Raw genomic sequence first — 16853 nt, 5'->3', positions numbered from 1 at the left:
AAAGTGCTGTGACTCAGTGACGATCCTCTGAGGCACAGTTCCCTCCCTTCTTCTCCCTTGTTCAAGGGGGATTTGTGTTTTGCAAATTACAGCACTGCCCAGATTGACTTAGTGAATTGCCTGACTCATTGGTGGGGGCAGAGCCAAGAGGCTATTCATTCCTTATTTCTCCCTACTCACTCTGTGCCCACCTGCCCTGAGCAGTACAACACACACTTACTTCAGTGCCCCGAGACCCAACATCCAAGTAACCAGGAGTGTAATGCAGGAGTGTAAGGGCAGGGATTCTTACTTCCCTAAGAGGATACATAGTTCATCACAATCTAGCCCATTATAATTTACTTGTTTAAATGGTTTTCCTATCTAGTTGTCAGCTAGCAACTATCTGTGGGCTCCGGTTAATGATTCTGCAATATAAGCCGTCAGGAATAATGATAAACTTCTCTACATTTTAAGTACTTAGGAAATGGTAGCAAACATCACCACGTAACTACACTACATCAGTGTGAGGAAAGTACAGTGGTGATACAGGTACTTCACCTTTTCATTTTGCAAAACACAAGTGACTACAGTAGCAAAGCTCTAGTTGTTTGCCTACTTATCTAGAGGGGAATTTGTTTATGCATGTTCTTAATTAGCCCAAAGATAGTTTAGTGGTCTCATTATTGTCAATGCCAAGAATTAAAAAAAAACAGGAGCCAGGAGCCTAAAGATCCTGAGATTGGTTTAAAGACTCTGAGATTTAAAATAAACAAATGAATAGCATTTTTATTTCCCCTCTGGTTTTTTACCATTTAGAGATCACATTTTCAAGCTTTTCTCTGGAGCCATGAGGATTAGAAAATACCTTTTTTAAGAAAATGAAAGCTAAGATTGTCATATAATAAAATAATTCCAGATTAGAAACTGGGTCTTTAAAAATGATGACATATCATGAGATGTGTAATAAAAAAATGGGAATTGGAAACACTGCACTCTGGTTACAAGATGATATGTGTCCACATCAGAAAAATACTCCACTAGAATTGGCACTAAATGGGCATTCTTGTTGCTGGCATCACAAGAGAGGTGAAGAGTTGAATGACCTTGGAGAGTGAACTACCATTTGACCCTGAAAAGTGAACTCCCCTCTGACCTTGATGGATGATCCCTCCATGGTCATGCTGAAATACCAGTTGGCAGGGCAATGTAAGGAAACTCATCTTGTATCTATTCTGTGAAGAAAGAATGGACTCCAGTCTCCAGGGCTATCTGTCACCTTTCATTGGCTTCTGGCCTTTCCACAAAAGTTGCCTGATACCTTTCACTAGTACTAAATTTTTAGAATATATATTTGTAAACTAAAAACAAACAACTGTTTTTGCAGCCTGTGGTTGTTAACATCATTTTCACTCAGCCATAAAATGCAGAGGACCGAATATGCTGTAAATCCTGACACCTTAATTTCTTCTGAGCTGGTCCATTTCTTTACAATATGTCTGTTCTAGGAAATTTTACTGGATGTAAAGTAAAAACCCTAAAAATGTCATTCTATGAAATGAAAATTTAGAACAATTTGTACTGTTCCTGGAAGAATTTAACTGGTCAAAATCTCTCTTGCTGATTTTAATTACCTTGTGGTGAAACCCAAATGTAGGCGGTTCAGGAAATAGTTTGCAAACATGTTTTGTTTAGCTAAGTTGCTGCTGTGCAGGTTTTTGTCTTTTTCTCCGTAAAAGTCAGCTTTGGCTGGATTTGGTACTATACATACAAGATAATTAAATACACTGTAAAACCAAGCTACCAGTCACTAAACTAACAGGGTTTTTTTCCCCCTATAGTTATTGTCTTACAAAAGTCAGTTTATTTCTGGGAGATACATAAAAATGCAACACAGAAAAAAATCCTACGAGTGGAGTTACATTTCTCAGTGTGTTTTGCTGGTGGGGGTGGGGGAAGCTTTCAGTTAGTGCTAGCTGTTGGCAAACAATGTAGACCACAAAACCTCAGCTGTGAAACTGCAGAGCTGGTGGGAGGTGACATCTGGTCTCTTCTCTATGTTTCAAATGAATGAGTATTGGCTTCTGTGCAAACTTTTATAAAATGCCTGCAGAGGGGCCAAAGAAGCCAAGAACTACAAATTTTTAAAATCCCAAACAACAATATGGGAGAGGAGCCACTTTTTTCCTGTCTCATCTTTTATTTTATACATTTGGTGTTTTGATCAGGCTTCTCAATTTTTGACTTGAAACCAAAGTGTAACAGCTAACTGCACAAATTTATTTGCATGATATGAAAATCAACCACCATTCTGAATGGTTTCATTTCAGATTGGGGAAACAACAAAAGTCAAGTCTGCATAAGAGAGCACAGTGTGTGGTTCTCATGTACACGAGCTGCAGCCACGTTGAGAACAACTTAGCCACTGTCTCTGCTCGCAGGCAGAGTTCTTATAAATGTAAAGGTGCAGTACAAAGAACAAAGGGATCATAGAATATAGCTACCAGTGCATATACCAGATAAACCTTACAAGAGTTATTGGTATATAATTATTACCTTATAATGAGAACATTTAACACAATATCTACTTCTTATTTTCCAAAGTAATTCCTGGAATTTAGCCACTCACCATTGATGTATATAGTGTAAAAGGTTTTTTTGGCTATATGCATTTAAAAAAACAACAACAAAGAATATGGAATCTTCATCTGTTATTAATTTCAAGATGCTCAGAATGTTTTGGTGTCTGCGAGTGGCAATAGCAGCATATCAAAAGCAGAATAAAACTAATGCCTTGAAAACTGGGCCTCTCAGGACTATTTTTTTAATTAAATTATTTCTTCTCTTTCCAAAATTCAACAAATTTTGTGGCAAATAAGCAGCAACAATCAGAAACCTCCAATGGTGATTCCTAGCTGCACTGCTTAATGCAGGAACTAGACAAGGGAAAGACTGGATGTCTTTCTAAAGGATGTACTGAAGCCCAAACCAAAGTTATGGGCTTGATGCACAAATTACTGGGTGAGGTTCTTTGGCCTGTTGTATGCAGGTCAGACTAGATTATCACAATAGTCCCTTCTGGTCTTAAAATATATGAATTTATGAAAGCAGTTTAGCTAAAATAGGAACATTATGGTTTTTGACCCAAAACTCAATCTGAAGCTCTTTCTTTAAGGTTCAAAATATTTTAGTTGACTTTTTTTGGGATTTCTCATTTTTTTCCCCAACAGGTTCTGGTTGTGATTGGAAGCAGAATGGCTGAAATAGTGAGAGAAGTTATTCTCAGTTTTTCTGTTGCAGCCAGAAATACAAAGTAACAAATATCCCACAGGACAGCAATATCTTCATGAGATTTCCAGCTACAATTTGCGCATGAAAAAAGCTCAATGATTGAGATATTGACTAGCTATTCGTGCCTCAGTTTACCCATAAAGAAAAATGGGGATGATGGGAATAGCTTACATTTGTAAAGCACATTAAGATCTTTGCTTAAAAATTCTGTATGTACAAAATGACTGTTTTACTATTGTTATGTAAGGAATAGGACACAGTGCGTAATGGATGGAGGTGGTTAGGGTTTTTAAATTTTTATCACATTTTTGATCCATAGGAAGATCATAGAAGAGTAGATGGAAAAGAGCCATTAGATCACGAAGTCCATCCCCCTGCAGGGGCAGCATATGGGCCCTGTTACAACAAAGCATTTACATATGTGCTTAACCTTAAGCACATACTTAAGTCCATTTATATTTAGCACTAAAGCATGTGCTTGCATCCTATTGATTTCAATGAGATTTAAGCATATAGAATTATAGAAATGTAGGACTAAATGAAGGGACCTTGATAGGTCATCTAGTCGAGTCCCCTGCGCTGAGACAGAATTAAATATTTTCCAGACCGTCCCAGACAGGTGTTTGTCTAACCTGTTCTTACAAACCTCCAATGACAGAGATTCCACAACTTCCCTAGGATATTTGTTGTAGTGCTTATCTAACCTTACAGTTAGCAAGTTTTTCCCAATGTCTAAACTTGCTGCAGTTTAAGCCCTCTCCCTTGCTGCAATTTAAGCTCATGACTTCTTGTCCTGTCCTCAGTGGACGAGGAGAACAATTTATCACCCACCTCTTCATAACAATCTTTTACATACATGAAGACTGTTATCATGTCCCCCGTCAGTTTTCTCTTCTCCAGACTAAACAAACCCAATTTTTTCACCATTTCCTCATAAAGTCATGATTTTGGACCTTTAATCATTTTTGTTGTTCTTGTCTGGATCTTCTCTAATTTGTCCACATCTTTCCTGAAGTTTGGCGCCCAGAACTAGACAGAGTACTCCAGTTCAGGCCTTATCAATGCTGAGTAAAGTGGAAAAAATTACTTCTCTTGTCTTGCATACAACACTCCTGCTAATACATCCCAGAATGATATTCACTTTGTTTGCAACAGTATTACACTGATGACTTATATTTCATTTGTGATCTTCTATAACCCACAGATCCTTTTCTGCAGTACTCCTTCCTAGACCGTCATTTCACATTTTGTAGTTGTGCAACTGATTATTCCCTCCTAAGTGTAGTAGTTTGCATTTGTCCTTATTGAATTTAATCCTATTTATTTCAAACTATTTCTACAGTTTGTCAAGATTATTTTGAATTTTAATCCTATCCTCCAAAGCGCTTACAACTCCTCCCAGGTTGGTATCATCCACAAACTTTAGAAATGTATTCTCCATGCCTTTATCCAAATCATTTGTGAAGCTATTGAATAAAACCAAACCCAGGACAGATCCCTGTGGGAACCCACTTGATATGCCTTCCAGCTTGACTGTGAACCACTGATAACTACTTGCTGAGTACAGTTTCCAGACCAGTTGTAAATCCACCTTATAGTAGGTTTGTCTATATTGCCCTATTTTGTTTATGAGTAGTCATGTAAACCTTATTAAAGTTGAGATGTATCACATCTACTGCTTCCTCGCTATCCACAAGGCTTGTTGTCCTGTCATTTAAGGATATTAGATTGAATTGACATTTGATCTTGACAAATTCAAGTTGAGTGTTACTTATCACCTTCAAGTATCAGGGGATAGCCATGTTAGTCTGAATCCACAAAAACAACAAGGAGTCTGGTGGCACCTTAAAAACTAGCAGATTCATTTGGGCATAAGCTTTCGTGGGTAAAAACCCTCACGTATTCAGATGCATGGAATGGACTTATCACCTTATTACCTTTTAGGTGCTTACAAATTAATTGATTATTTGCTCTATTATCTTTCTAGGTAGGCAATGTAGGAGCTTCCAAGATGTTTCAATGAGACATTTAAAATCTCATTCACAATTGTTTTCTTTCATTCACTAATTTATATGATAACCACTTGCATGGCAGGCCTTGCATGAATAATGTAGTTATTGACACAAACACATGCAAATAAATCTATTAAGTCAAAAAGGGTCTTTTGTATATTTCTAGATTTAGATAAAACCTGTGAGATTAGTGTGACAGATACGGCAATTTCCTGCAATGTCTTTGGGAGATCTTACTGTATTAAGTTTATGACCATGGTGGAACAGGGATTGCATGTAATTCCACTGAGGAAGATGACAGTGGCTCCTCTAGAAACTAAGAACAGTGGGTGTAATTAGGCAAATTCACAGAGGTTGTAACAGCTCCAGAGAAGTACCACTACCTGGAGATGCTCTGATATGCTAGTTCAAACTGGATTCTCCAGTGACCAACAGACAAAGAAAGGACTTTTGGATAAATAGCCTGAGTTTCAACTGACTCATGGCCTTATTTCTGATCCAGCAAAAGGATAGGACCTTCTGTCCCTGGGGATGCCTCAATCCTTAGGAAAGGGTTGCAAGGACTGACACCTTCCAGAGCCCCTCACTAGCATTGGGGTGACCTCTGATAAGTTTCTTAGCATGCATGTAGGTTCTTTTACTGTTTTTAATATATTTTCTTTGTAATGCTTTCACCTTAAAAATAAATGTGTTTCCTTATAAAGAGTTGTGTGGTAACTAGGGACTGCTGGTAGTTATAGCTGTGCAAACCCTCCAAAGAGAAAGCATACTGGAGATGCTGGCCTGTTTAGGCAGTCTGGCTTGCTGGGGATATCACAGTATAAGCAGTGCAGGAAGGAGAAAGACACAGGTCTCCACCTAAGACGGATGACAGCCAAGGAGCCAGAAGCCTAGGGTGGGTGCCCTTGGTGAACCATAAGGAGCAATACAGTGCAGTTGCCCTGACCTATGACAGTTAGGTTCTGGGAAATGGTTAACGATACATACATTTTCCAGGCAGTGCATTGAGATATACAGTTTCATGATTCTCTGTAACAGCAATGGAAACTGTGCAGCTAAATCTCCACTCACTGCTTTGAAAATTAAGCCCCTGAAATAACTTTGGAGAAGGGGGCTTTGCTCACCTAATGCAGGCAAGCAGCAACACAGGATCTTGGTGAATTAAAAAGCCATGCTACTGAAGCAGGGTTAAGCAAGCTGGAGGCAATTTTCATGTAATACTACATGGATCACAATACTACATGAATCAACATGTTTTGTTTCTGGTATCTATAATAATAAAAATAAATAAATACGGATATATATCTGCAACTTAATTTTTATAGTCTTTTATTACTAAATGTCATTCTACTTGAAAAGATGAGCCTTATGGTAGATACTGAATGTTGGTAAGAGACAAACACTGAAGCAAAAGATTTATTCACATTAGATAGGAATATTATTCATAGGCTATAGGAGTGTTAACCAGACTTTTATGGTAATGATCCTTAACTAAACACATAACCCTCTTTGGTTTGTATCTTCCTCACTTTGTGCAGCACAGATATTTACATTCAAACTGAGCCAGTTGTTTTTACTTCTAAACCAGGGAGGCTCAAGAAAGACATTGATTTCCTAGTGCACTGCTGGTAGCTTCCTTCAGTTTCCAAAAAATAAAAACAAAAAATCAACAATCACTGTGACAAATTCTTCCCACACTTAAACCCCTTTGAAGCCAAGCACGCTGAATTTTTCCCACTAACTTTAAAATGAGGCTGATCAGAGGAATCCTCTGTACCCTTTCACTTTGTTCTTATTTTGGTTTACAGAGGCTCTATTCATGGTAAAGCTGACAGGACAGAAACTCCCATGCACTCTATGTACCTTGGTTTTAAACTTCTTATTATACACAGTTCTTCCTTGATCTATTTTATTTTGGAGTTTTCTGAATTAACACCTTTAGCTTATCATCTATGGCTCCATCCTGCTCCCTCTTCCATTGCCTCATGAAGAGATGTCATTCTTGAAAACACACTCATTTTATTTTAACCTAGTCCAGTAAAAAGAATCTCTTATTTCCTCTGGTTTCCACCTCACCTTTTCTCTTCTTGCTTATAGGACTAACATGCTTAGCACTTCTGTACAACCTTTTGACTCAGACTAAGTGACCTGCCTACCTGGGACAAAAATCTTCTTTCTCCTTTATCTACGGTAATTATTAAGGTTTCCGTTCAAGTATTCTCAGATTTTAATAGAGTGATTCTTTTATCAGCTTTCCCAACACTTCTCTTTCCATTCACATAACTTCTCTGTGGCAATTACACAAATTCCCTACATGAGAGAGAATTGTTAGAAAAATGTATAATGTATTTTTTAAACTGACATTAAATGTAGTTTAGCAGCTGAAAACAAGGATGAGGAGCCCACAACACATGACCTGCCAGCTTTCCATGAACCAACAGACTGAGAATATTGGTGTAGTGGATTATAGATCTGTATACTTCATAATCATATAAGAATAATGACTGGATTGCTCTTCAGCATAAAAAGGGCTGCCGTGGCCATACTGAATAGTCTTTGCAGCTGAACTTGCAGATGTTAGACAAAGCAATAATATCTCAAAACTGTCATTTTGGTCCAACATCTCACATTAATACATAATTTAGCAAAGAAGCAGCTCAGCAAATGACTACCCGTAGCACAAGCATCTTCAGATCCTTACTGCTTATGATGACGTCCACATTTCATATCAGGTGAATGGGTATAGCCAAAATATCTTGCCATTTAACTGTTTTGTTTATTTTTAGATTGTAAATTCTATGGGTCAGAAGCTGAAGCCTTGTGTTTATATTTATCTGTAAAACACCTAGAACTCTGTTGGCAATATGGGCCTCAACCAAAATAGTGAACTCAGTGGGCATTTTTCTATTTACTTCAGTGGGCTTTGGATCAAGCCCTATGTAAATAATAATACAAATAATAATAATATTGTAACAAAGCTACATTGAGATATCTAATGTCTCTAGGTAACACAGCAGAGTCATTTTGCTTTGGGGTTAGCAAAAGTGTATCTTTTATGGTAGCTGTGATGGGGTTGGACTAGGCATAAAGGCCCCCTGCTTGAGGCCTCAGAGTTTTGCCACATCAATCCCAGAAAAGGAGCAATGGAGAAGTCCTCTAAGTAGCCTAGAGTGGTTGTGAGGAAGCAACCAATCAGAGGTGCTGGAATGGCCAGTCAGGGGCCAGGAGGGCTCTATAAAGGAGCTACAGAACTACAGCAGTAGTTAGTTGCTGCTTGGAGCTGGAGAAAAAAGGATTGTGTGCCTGGCTGGACAATGAGCAGGGCCAAAGATAGTCTGCTGGCTGGGACCAGGGGGAGTAAGAGGCTCCTGGCAGGCTACTAGGATTGAGCCTAAGACAAATTGCTGGCAGGGACTGGGAGACAACTGAGGGAGTTCCTGGCTGGCTGCAGGGACTGGACACACTAGGGTGACCAGATAGCCTGATTTTATAGGGACAGGCTTGATTTTTTGGGGCTTTGTCTTATATAGGTGCCTATTATGCCCAACCCAATTTTTCACACTTCCTGGCTGGTCACCCTAGGACACACCCAACCAGAGTGGGTGCTTGTGAGAAGTGGGTGCTGACCCCATTACGGTAGCTTACAACTTCTGTCACAAAAGTAATAATATAGTAATATCAGATGATTTGGATGTGAGTTCTCCATCACTCTGTCTAAAACAGGGGTAGGCAACCTATGGCATGGGTGCCGAAGGTAGCACACGAGCTGATTTTCAGTGGCACTCACACTGCTCTGGTCCTGACCACCAGTCCGGAGGGCTCTGCATTTTAATTTAATTTTAAATGAAGTTTCTTAAACATTTTAAAAGCCTTATTTATTTTACATACAACATTAGTTTAGTTATATATTATAGACTTATAGAAAGAGACCTTCTAAAAATGCTAACATGTATTACTGGCACGTAAAACCTTAAAATAAAGTGAATAAATGAAGACTCGGCACACCACTTCTGAAAGAACCCCTGGTCTAAAATAGTAATTTTATAATCTTTGTTAAGCACTGACATCATGCTTGGCACACTGAGACACAAAATAAAGATTGACATAGCAATTTAAAAAACAAACTTTGAAGCTTGAATACTGTACATGTAACTGGACTAAAAAGCATTCTGTGCAATTTCAGGGTGAAGAAATTCATTATGATTTGGGAAAGAGGACGTTATACAAACTGCAATTGAATATTCCTTCATCAGTATACAGAGGATAACTAGTGCCCAGAGTTTGAGGCTGAGAGTAGCTGCAAAAGTGCAGAATTCAGGAACTGGAAGTTCCTAAACAGAATATGTCTCTAAAGGGAACTAAGGAAATGCTCAGAAAGCTAGAAATTAATACAGAATAGACTATGTTGTGTCCTGATTTGGTTACAGGACTTTGAGCTAATCTGTTCCTGAAGCTTGTGTTAAGCTGGGGCGTTTGATAGGCGCACATGACATGGTTCATTGCAAGACTACGCAGCTTGATTTGAAACTTTGTAACCTTATCTGATGACTTGTAATTTCAATTATTAAAATTAGAGTTTAAGATACAGAATTGCTAATTGAATTTTTGTTTTTAGTAACAAAGTCCATTGATAAGTTACAGAACATGAACTTTGAAATCTCTGCTGACAGGGTCTATGAGGGTGCCTCTAGGGACTGCCCATTACCTCAGTTGCCCTTTCTCATAGCCAAAACTTTAAAAAGTCAATCTCCCAACCTCACAAACAATCCACCTTTGCTCCCAGAAGAACATCACAGAGAGCAAGTGAATTCTCCAGGTGCTGAAATCCTCCCAGTTCCATGTGGGGCAGGTGCCCCAGAGAGAGGCGGGCTCGGGTAAAGGAAGGGTGCCAGTCCCTGATATAGCTGTGAAGATACTCTGTGTAGAATGTTATCTCATATACTAAGATATAGCAGCTTAATACTTGGTAAAAAGCCAGTTGGGGAGGGTAACTTTTTGATTGGATGATGGTGATGAATGTTAGGGAATTTATGGTTCAACAAAAATTAAAATTAACCCACGTCCCCCTGAAACAAAACCAAAACATTTCAAAAATTATTTGAAATCATAAAGTAAGATTGCATACAACTCAGTGTAACTGCATGACACTTACACTCATATCCCATGTGCTTTTACTGTTTTTGTTACATTCATCTGTTCTGTTTTGTTTAGGTGCCAATCCTGCAAACACTTCTACACAGAGTTAATTTCATGCACAAGTGTTCTTATTGAACTAAATGAGATTACTCACATACTGAAAGTTAAGCGTGTATGTGCTTGCAGAATCAAGTTCTTAAATTTTTCCATCGTGGAGGCCAGTCTGTCATGGTCCATCCCTCCTGCTGCCATTCTGGCATCACATCCAACCCACACCTTCACCTTGTGGGGGGTGAGCTTACTCTTTGAGATAGGGCGAGGAGTTTGGCTATTCGGGAGGCCTTGTAGTAGAGCTGCTACTCCTCTGGATGGCAGAGAGCCAGTTGATGTGGTTCAGGCACCTGATAAGGATGCCCTTAGGAGGCTTCCATTGGAACTTTACAGGGTATGTGCCAATGGGTGTAAGCCCTGAGGCCGACACAGGAAACACTGGAGGGATTAGATCTCCTGCCTGGCCTGGGAACACTGGGGAGTCCCCAAGGAGGAGCTGGAACCTGTTGAGAAGGAAAAGGAGGTCTGGTCATCCCTACTCGCCATGCTGCTGCTGCAACCCTCACCAGGAAAAGCAGCATAAAGATGTTCTTAAATTGAAAACTCTTTGGGACAGAGGGAGGTTATACAGTGTTTTTTTGGGGGGGCGGAATGCAGTGCCTTGAATAATAGGGTTCCAGTCTTTTGTGGGATCTTGGGGTATTGTGGTAATGTAAATAATGAAGTACAATAACACATTCTAATCAGTTACAAAGTACTCTACAATGTATCCAAAAGTCACACAAATGTAAGGTTATGATGATAGAATTAATTTGTGTAAATTATTGTCAGACTTTATTTACTGGTGTTAGAGTGGCAGCCGTGTTAGTCTGTATCAGCAAAAACAACCAAGAGTCCTTGTACCTTAGAAACTAACAAATTTATTTGGGCATAAGCTTTCCCGTGGGCTAAAACCCACTTCATCAGATGCATGGAGTGAAAAATACAATAAGCCGGTATATATGTCACAGCTCATGAAAACATGGGGTTGCCTTACCAAATGGGGCGTTAGTGGTAACAAGGCCAATTCAATTAAGGTGGAAGTGCCCTAGTCTCAAAGTACAGTACCCTCTCAAAGCATGGGCACGCTGTAAAACCGAAGTTCGCTGTAAACGTATCTGCCACTAGGTGGCACCCAGCTCCCTGACACAGACATCACTCTCAACTTGCTCCATTGAAGCTTCAACGCTCTGAAGCAGGAGGCGAGGGCTTGTTATGACTGACAGCTCAGGGAGCCAGTTCTTTTCAACGTCACAGTCAGACTGTGGTCGATTGAGCATTAACTCAGCCAATCACAGATGTTGGAGTGTTCCCGTTCCAGCCTAGTTTGTCGGGAACTTTCGCCCTGCCAACCAATCCCTTAGCAGACAACGGTGAGTGGGCGGGATGCGTACGAGCAGGCCAGGGGCTCCCTCTCGCTCCACTTTCAGTTCTCGCGAGATCTCTCCCCTGCTTCGCGGGGTGACTGCGCAGCCGCCATGTTGGTTGCTATGCTGCCTGTGTGAGGCGGGAGGGAGCCCCTGAGGGAAAGAGGCTGCGGTTCCCCCCTTCTCCAGGCAGCGCTACACTCACATCGGCAGAGAGCCTGCTCGCACGCCTGCTGCCCCCGCCCTCTCCTCCGGTTACCCCCCCCGAAGGAGACCCCCCCCTCAGTGTAGGGGGGTCCTGTGCCCCTGCCCGTGGGGTCCCCTATACTAGTGCCGCCCCCCAGCGGTTGTAGGCGGGGGGCAGAGGAGTGTCCGAAGCGGGGGGGCGTCCGCCGCCTTCTCTCCGGCCCCCTCGGCCCAGTCGCCGCAGTACGATGTGGTCCTCGCCGCTGCGGCTGGGAGCGGGGCGGCTGCTGCTGCTGCTGCCCGTGCGGCGGCTGCTGCGGGGGAACTGAAGGCAACGAGCGCGCCTGTGTGCGCGAGGGGGGTCGCGGGGCGGCAGCGGCGAGCCGAGCCGAGCCGAGCCCGCGGGTCTCTCCTCTCGCCCTCTCCGGAAGGACGCGGCTGTTATGTGAAGGTGAGAGAAGCCCCGTCCTGCGGTGCGTGGTGCGCAGGGCTCCGGCAGCAGCGGCTGCGGCCGCGTGCGGCGGGTCGCGCTGGCGGCGGCGCTAGTGCAGGGTGTAGAAGGGGCCAGGCGTTTTCCTTCCCTAGCCCACCCTCTGCAGCCCCCGTTAACATCCCCTATACGGAGCTGTTAATGGGCAGCAGCTCTCCTGAGAGCCCCCGCCAGGGTGGGTGGTTCCGCGTTCACCCCCCCCCCCCCGCCGCCCAAAAGATTTCGGAAGAAGGCTGGAAAAAAGCCACCAAACACACCATGGGTTCAGAAACACCCTTCAGAAGAAGGGGGCAGGTTGGGGCGTATGTTTTCTAGGGATCCAGCAGTATAGGAAACTCATCACATTTCTGAACCAAGGCATTCTTACATTTGGAATGGATGTAATGTGGAAGTGTAAGATTGTCATGATTCCTAGGTGCATGGGTGAGTGAGTGTCCGTGGGTTTCTTCGGACAGGAAGAATAGGTTTGAGTGCAGTCTTTTCATTCCTGCAGTACGTTTTTTTAGTGTCTCCCTCAACCAGAAAGCTTGTATAATCGCGCACATCTTATATGCAAGGGAGGCGTTTACTGTACCTGGTGGTGGGTAACTCATGAACTCATTGCACTGCTATCTGGAAAAGGAAGAATCCTGCTTTTTTTTCGAAACAAGGCTTTTGTTAAAGCTAGCTAGCTGCTGGTTTACATCCGATGTTCCGGTTGCTTAAGCAAATGTAAATGTATATGTGATCAATTTTTGTGCCATTGTTCCCATAGTATGAGTAATAGATGATTTAAAGAGCCTAAAACAAAATGCACACATCAAAGCAATATCAAAATGCTTGTATCCCTGATGATTTTAGTGCATTTTAAAAATTCGGTAGTGGATGCTTTTAAGGTAGACATTGATGGCTAAGCCACAGTAACACATGCATTTTGTCATTTCGGGTATTTCTCCTGCTTAAACTAAACTCTGGTATGAATGGTTGTGAGGGTTTATTGCATGTGTGTTTTTGACTACTGTATTGATATTGGTAAAGAAATGCTTTGTAATGCAAGGAGTTACTGATGTGCCCACATGCAGCCAGATGTTTGTGAGCTCATTACACCTTAAATGTGTTGTAATGATACATGAATGTAATTTAAATTAAATTTTATAAAACAATTTTCTTGTAAGATATTTGCATTGTGTCAAAGCTTTTCTAGTTTGCTGCCTAAACATTTTGAGAGTACCTTATTTTTGACACTGTTTCTTGCTTCATTGACCTCAAAAGTTATTTTTTCCAGTCTCTGTTGTTTTTTTTTTGTTTTTTTTTTTGTCGCATACATCTCAAATTTGTTAGGCTTCACCATCAAACCGATAGGTCAGTCCTTGGAGAGGGCGCACACATATAAATATACGCATACAGTTTCTGGAATGTTTGTGGTTTATAATCTCAGAAGTGCAACTTTGTTTACATAGGAAGATGTGATTTTGAAGATCAATTTTAAAGATTTAACTTGAACTTTTAAAAAGGCATAACAAAATAGGTTATCTCTTTACAGTCTTTACTTTTCCAGGTTCCTTGTATTTGTTTCAGGATTTGTTTCTTGTCTTTTGTCATCTATTTAGCCTGCTAAAGCTGTTGCAGAAAATGAAATCTCCGTGAAGCTTCTTCAAAAGCATAAATGTGCTGGTGTTTTGCTTTCTTGTGTCTCATTCCATATGTGCTTAGATTCTGGTTTGTTTGTGATTTAGGTTCATAATGAATTTAGATACCAGAATAAATCTCATTTCTTTTACCAGTAAGCTAGCTCCACAAAATATATTCATTGCTTTAAAGTTGTGTTAACCTTCTAATTCCTAATTTAAGCTGACTGTAAAGACAGTATTGATTGAACACCCTTGCTAAAAATACTTTCAGGGTTGGGTGTACTTAAAATGTTGCCGCACTAAAGTTAATATGAACTGCCCTTCTGTAACAAGTTTATAGTTTATTATTGTTAGAGGCTGTATTTGTAAAACAAAAATAAATGAAAACAAAACCCTAGCATGTTAAAAGTACTGTAATGTGTTAATTGCTGTTTTCAGTGAATGAGCTGGGATAGAGGCATTATTTATTAACTATTCAAATGTCGCTTTAATAAGCATGGTGGTGTTAAATATATGGCAAGTTTACGCCTCCACAAGTACTGTATTTTTATTCTGATTCTGCAGTGACCTCTGTGCAGGCGAGGGTTCCACCTACATAGAAGTAACGTTGCAGCATTTAGGGCAGAGGCGGGCAAACTTTATGGCCTGAGGGCCGCATCCAGTTTCCAAAATTATATGGAGGGCTTGTTAGGTGATGCTGTGCCTCCCCAAAGAGCCAGGCGTGGCCCAGCCCTTGCCCTCTATCCGACTCCCCCACACTTCTCGCTCCCTGACAGCCCCCCCTGGACTCCTGTCCCATCCACCCCTCCCTGTCCCCTGACTGCCCCCAACCCCACCTGCCCTCCATCCAAACCCTCCTCTCATTCCTGACTTTCCCCTATCCCCCGGTGTCCCTGCCCCATCCGACCACCCCTGGAACTCCTGCCTGCCCCCTGCCGCCCCATCCAATCCCCTTCCTTCCTGACTGCCTCCCCTACCCCATTCAACCCCCCCTGTTCCTCGCCCTCTGACCACCCTGACCCGTATCCACACCCCTGCCCCCTGACCACCACCCCAAACTCCCCTGCCCTATTTCCAACCCTCCCTGCTCACTGCCCCCTTACCGCACTGCCTGGAGCACCAGTGGCTGGTGGTGCTACAGCCGTGCCGCCCAGAGCACGAGGACAAGCATCCGCACTGCCCGGCTGGAGCCAGCCATGCCGCTGCGCACCTCAGAGCACCAGGTCAGGCTGCGACTCTGCAGCTGCACTGCCTGGCAAGAGCTTGCAGCCCCGCTGCCCAGAGCATTGAGCCGGCAGCACAGTGAGCTGAGGTTGCGGGAGAGGGCTAGCCTCAGGGGGCCACGCAGGAGAGTCCTGCGGGCCAGATGTGGCCCCTGGGCTGTAGTTTGCCCACCTCTGATTTAGGACCTTAATGTTCATTCTGGAAGTAGTATCAGAGGGGTAGCCGTGTTAGTCTGGATCTGTAAAAGCAGTAAAGAATCCTGTGGCACCTTATAGACTAATAGACATTTTGGAGCATGACCTGAAGTGGGTATTCACTCACGAAAGCTCATGCTCCAAAACATCTGTTAGTCTATAAGGTGCCACAGGACTCTTTGCTGCTATTCTGGAAATACTGGGTCATTATTTATTGTGAGCACTTGCTACAAGTGAATGATTATGGTTAACAACTGTGCCTGCTTAGAGTCTCATTGACTTCCATGCCTGTGTGTCTGGAGTTGTCGGGCTGGGACTAAAAACAAAAGCTTGAGGTGTGTTAAAGATTAAGTACACTGATTATTTACTTTTTGAAAAGCTATATTTAGCCACTGATTATTTTTGTTGCTTAAATCAATCATTCTCAACCAGGAGTATGCAGAGGTGTTCCATCAACTCATCTAGATATTATTTGCCTAGTTTGACAACTGGCTTAATAAAAAGCACCAGTGAAGTCAGTACAAACTAGGATTTCATGCAGACAATGACTTTACACTGCTCTATATACTCTACACTGAAACATAAGTACAATATTTATATTCCAGTTGATTTATTTTATAATTACAGTAAAAACTGTTGTATCTGGCATGTTGGGAGAATGGGGGGTGCTGATAAGTGAAAAATGCCAGTTAACTAAAAGGGAGGGAGTTTGGGTGTGGAAGAAGGTGCAGGGTTGGAGTGTAGGAGGGGGTGCAGGGCATGGGCTCTGGGAGGGAGTTTGTGTATGGGAGCTGGCTTGGAGCAGAGGGTTGGGGCACAGGAGTGGGTTCAGGGTGCCGGATCCGGGGGGAACTCCTCGCAAGCGGCAACCTGTCCCGGTTGCTCCTAGGCAGAGGTACGGCATGAGGCTTGCTTATGCTGCCTCTGCCTCGAGTGCTGGCTGTGCAGCTAGGGAGGTGGCGCCCGTGGGTGAGGTAGCATGCAGAGCTGCCTGCCGTGCCTCTGCCTAGGAGCAGCTGGGGTAGGTTGCCGCTTGCATGGAGCCGCCTGAGGTGAGCTCCATCCTCTCCCATACCCCTACCCCGAGTCCCCTCCTGCACCTAAACTCCCTCCTAGAGTCCGCGTGCTGCACCCCATCCCATGCCCCAACCACCTGTCAGCCCCACACCAACCAGTCTTCCAATGAATATCAGAAATGCCAGTTTATAGAGCTTTCTGGTTGATAAAGTGCCAGATAAAACAGCTTTTACTGTATATGGTAAAAATGAGAAAGT

At 42.4% G+C, this 16853-nt stretch overlaps 1 protein-coding gene and 1 pseudogene across 7 annotated transcripts in view; one reads left to right on the top strand and one right to left on the bottom strand.

Annotated features, from left to right (window-relative positions):
• Positions 1-16853, top strand: part of PTPN4 (protein tyrosine phosphatase non-receptor type 4) — a 229483-nt gene that overhangs the window by 37748 nt on the left and 174882 nt on the right. For 6 of the 7 annotated variants that reach the window (XR_007768388.1, XM_050917016.1, XM_050917019.1 and 3 more), the window contains exon 1: positions 12155-12512. The exons of the other annotated variant lie outside the window; for it this stretch is intronic. The gene's annotated coding sequence lies outside the window, so the exon portion shown is untranslated. Of the gene's footprint in view, positions 1-12154; positions 12513-16853 lie in introns of those variants that run through there. 7 annotated transcript variants of the gene reach the window in all.
• Positions 1-16853, bottom strand: part of LOC127030379 (fibrinogen-like protein 1-like protein) — a 76476-nt pseudogene that overhangs the window by 34880 nt on the left and 24743 nt on the right.

The sequence above is a fragment of the Gopherus flavomarginatus genome, chromosome 10 (assembly GCF_025201925.1).
Source record: "Gopherus flavomarginatus isolate rGopFla2 chromosome 10, rGopFla2.mat.asm, whole genome shotgun sequence".
Taxonomy (NCBI): Eukaryota; Metazoa; Chordata; order Testudines; family Testudinidae; genus Gopherus; species Gopherus flavomarginatus.
The sequence above is the reverse complement of the archived record's forward strand: the minus strand, read 5'-3'. Positions and strand labels throughout refer to the sequence as shown.